The sequence below is a fragment of the Zonotrichia albicollis genome, chromosome 27, assembly GCF_047830755.1.
Source record: "Zonotrichia albicollis isolate bZonAlb1 chromosome 27, bZonAlb1.hap1, whole genome shotgun sequence".
In the NCBI taxonomy this organism is placed as follows: domain Eukaryota; kingdom Metazoa; phylum Chordata; class Aves; order Passeriformes; family Passerellidae; genus Zonotrichia; species Zonotrichia albicollis.
Genome location: NC_133845.1, coordinates 4,060,522 through 4,064,338, shown reverse-complemented (window position 1 = coordinate 4,064,338; position 3,817 = coordinate 4,060,522).

Genomic DNA, 3,817 nt, shown 5'->3' with positions numbered 1-3,817 from the left:
TGTCCCAAGGCTGTGGAGAAAGAGCTCTGCTTGCTGCAGCTTTATAAATCAGCATCTTGGGCTGCCACTCCACCCCTCCCCTTCCAGGTCCAGCCCATCTTCTGTTTCACCTGGAGTAGGTGGAAAAATACCACAGTAATGGGCATGTGGGTTTCAGGTCAGATAGGTTCTAATTATTCCTTTGTAGTGTTTGCTCACAAGTAGGGAACAGGTGTATTATTCATCTTGCTGGAAGCAAGGAGTTTCCTCCAGAGATTTTCCAGCTCCAGGCTCCCCTCGGATCCTGGGCTGAAGGAGGGCTCTGCACATTCTGTCCCACCTGCCCAGGTGATGCTCTCCTTGCCTGAGGCCCCTCCAAGCTGAATTCCTGCCTTATTTGCAGGGATTTAGTGGAGTGGTTCTTTTTGAAGCTTCAGAGCTTGGACTTCACTCTGAATCCTTGCCTTGTATTTCGTGTGTTTTCCACCCTCATGCTGAGCTGGGAGAAGTGAATGAACTTCCTGGTGCTTGTCCAGCAGGGCACTTACCTGAGCAGCTCTTGCACCAGTTACCAGCTTCCAGGTAGGAGTGATAATGACATTTGTGACACTTCTGGTACCTGGCTGGTCTCATCACTTGGGAGCAAAACTGCTTCTTCACCTTTGAGGCTGAACTGATGAAAAGCTGAGTGAAACACAGGGAATGGTCATCTGTAGTTTGACATTATTTGGGGAAAACTGCTGTCGTTCTATCTAAATGTGCTGATCAACAGCATTTGGTCTTTAATATAATTACCTTTAATCTTTGCTGTTATAGTCTTGAATTCCATGTATACCATTCTGTGTACACCATTCTATGTACACCATTGAATTCTATTTCAAGTGTAATCCACAAACATTAAACCCATTGGAGATACTGTGTGGTGCCACCAGAGAATTTAACATCTAAATGTGCTGATCAACAACATTTGGTCTTTAATATTATAACCTTTACTCTTTGCTGTTATAGTCTTGAATTCTCTGTATACCATTCTATGTACACCATTCTGTGTATACCATTGAATTCTATGTAACATGCCATTTCAAGTTTAATCCATAAACTTTGGTGGAAAACACGTGAAAGTTTAATCCATAATCTTGAAATCCATTGGAGATACTGTGTGGTGCCAGCAGAGAATGACTCAAGTTGTGGTCAGGGATATGACGTGTGGCTGGAGATAATCAATCAACTTTATCAAACCACAGATAGAAGCTGTTAGCAGAAGGGAAAATCCACAGGACATCATCGATTACCTCAACAAAAAGAAGGAATAACCTATATTCAAATCAAGTTCACGGGAATTGTAGTCCCAGACCTTCTCAAGCTGCCCCCACTCCACAATTTGTGTGTGTTGTTCTTTTTCCACGGAATTGTTGGACCCTGGGACGTTGCGCAAGGTGCTGGAGTGGATCTGGAAAGGTTTCGTGTTCAGTTTCTGCTCCTTGATGCACTCAGAGCTGGGTTTTGGCCTGGAATATCAACATTTCCCTACCTCTGAGAGTGTGAGCAAAGCAGGGGTGAGCTGGCTGTGTGCAGGGAGCCTGTGTTGTGTGATAGCAGCACTGAGATCCTCCCCTCTGCTCTGGGACAGAGCCAGAGCAGGAAAGGTGGAGAGGAAATGTGAGAATATTTGACATCCAGCTGGACTGCTCAGCCTGGAATTTGGGGGATTTGAGATGGGAAATGCTTTCCAGGGATGTGCTCCCACGTCATCAGGGCTGTGGGTAAAAGCAGGGGGCTGCAAAATGTGAAACCCAGCACATTTCACCCTTCTGCAGGTTTGAACTGGGCACTGAGATCTCTAACCCAAGGATGTGCACGCCACAGTTCACAGATCCATGAAAGCAACCACCGTGTGCTTTTTAGCAATGGTTTGTGATTCAGGACGTTTATCTGGGTCATTTGGGCACTTTTTGCATTTGCCTTCTGTAAACCGGGATGGCTTTGCCTGGGGAGGAACGTTAGAAATGCAAATGAGGGAAATGTTTGGCAACAAAGCGCCGGTAACGCTGCTGCTCGCGGGGTGTTCGTCCTGACACATCTGCCTGCTGAAGGATGCGCTCCGAGGCCAAGGAGCTCAGCTGGGAAAGTCTCTGCGGACACTTCTGTGGGATCCACAGAGGATTTGCTGCCGGCAAACCACCTGTGAGGAGCTGCCAAGTTCAAATTTGGAGTTAAAGTTCTGTGGCCAAAATTCCATTAAGTCTGTCAGTGAAGGGCTTTTTTTGGCAAGTTACAAAGCAAGGATGAGGAACGCTGTGAAAAAGACAAATCTCTTGTTTTTCATGAGCCAACAGGAGGCGGTTGGGCAGCTGGAATCGTCCTTGTTAGCTGGGGTCACTTGTCAGGACAGAATTTGTGTTTTGTCACTTGGCTGTGCTGAAAAGGTCCTGGGAACAGAGCCCAGATGTGAACCCAGGCTGAATTTCTTTCCAAAACCAAATCCTGCTCCGTACCCTGCAAGACCTGGCATGTCCTGAGAGGAACATACCTGAGGGCTGGGGCTGTCACGTGTGCTCCTGGTGTGTCACAACAGCCACAGATGAGGGGGAGAATGAGTGAGCATTGTGCTGGTTCCTAAAGATCAGCCTAGAAAAATAATCTGGCCCTTCTGGAATATTATTTAGTCTGAATTATTTATTATTCACATCTATTCACGGGAATTGAGACCAATTTGGATCCTATGTGAAGAAAGCCAGGAGAATGTTTGGATGTTATTCAGCACAGGGAGGCCACATTTCTTAAGTCGTAGGGGCTGATCCCACTGCACAGATTGTCAAATTCCTTCAGGTTTCGAAGTAAAAGTGTGAATGTTTGTAAAGCATTTTGGAGTAGGGGGAATGCACTGCCTATCCCTGATGAGCTTTGCTCTGTTCTTTACAAGTCTTGGACGAAGCACGTCGAGCATGAGTGGCAGAAGGACCTGAAGCCGCAGAGAGGGAGGTAAAATGATGTCAAATTTTGCTAAAGTTTGCTTAGATTTGCAAAAAATTGTTTAATTTTGCTTTAATTTGCTTTTCTCGGGGGTGGAGCGCGCTGGCTGCACTTCCCAGGCCGGCCGGGAGAGGGCGCACGGCTCTCTGCGCTCAGCGGCTCCTTCGCCAATTCCTGAAAAATTCCTGAAAAATTCCTGAAAAATTCCCCAAATTCCCCCGAAATGAGCCCGAATCTGCCTCGGTGTCCCAGCACATCCCTGTCACCTTTCCCGCAGTGCCACCCCACCACGGGAGGGACGTGGAGCTGTGACAGCGAGACCCGAGGAGGCTCCAGATGATGAGAAAATGAGGATTATTCAGCTTTTTTCTGCAGAAGAGACCTGGGGTGACCTCATTGTGACCTCCCTGTGCATGAAGTGAACCAGCAAGAGAATTTCTGCAATGCTCTGGGGTGACAGGACAAGGGGGAGTGGCTTCAAACTGAAAGAGAGGAGGTTTCGATGGGATATTGGGAAGGAATTCTTTCCTGGGAGGGTGGCACAGAGAAGCTGTGGTTGGTCCTGAATCCCTGGAATTGTCCAAGGCCAGGTTGGATGGATTTTGGAGCAACCTGAGAAGGTGTCCCTGCCATGCCAGGGTGGCACTGGATGGGATTTAATGTTGCTTCCAACCTGCGATTCTACAGAGAAATCATTTCTTTGATTTTGTTTGTTTGTTTGTTTGTTTTCCCTCCCTCAAGGCCAAGGGTAAAACCGACCCTGAACTCTCCAGAGTCAGACAAATGGAAGGGGCTGAGGATTTATTCTGGGTCCATCCACTACCCAGGAGAAGAATTCTGCTCTTTCCTTTTTTTTCCCCTTCCC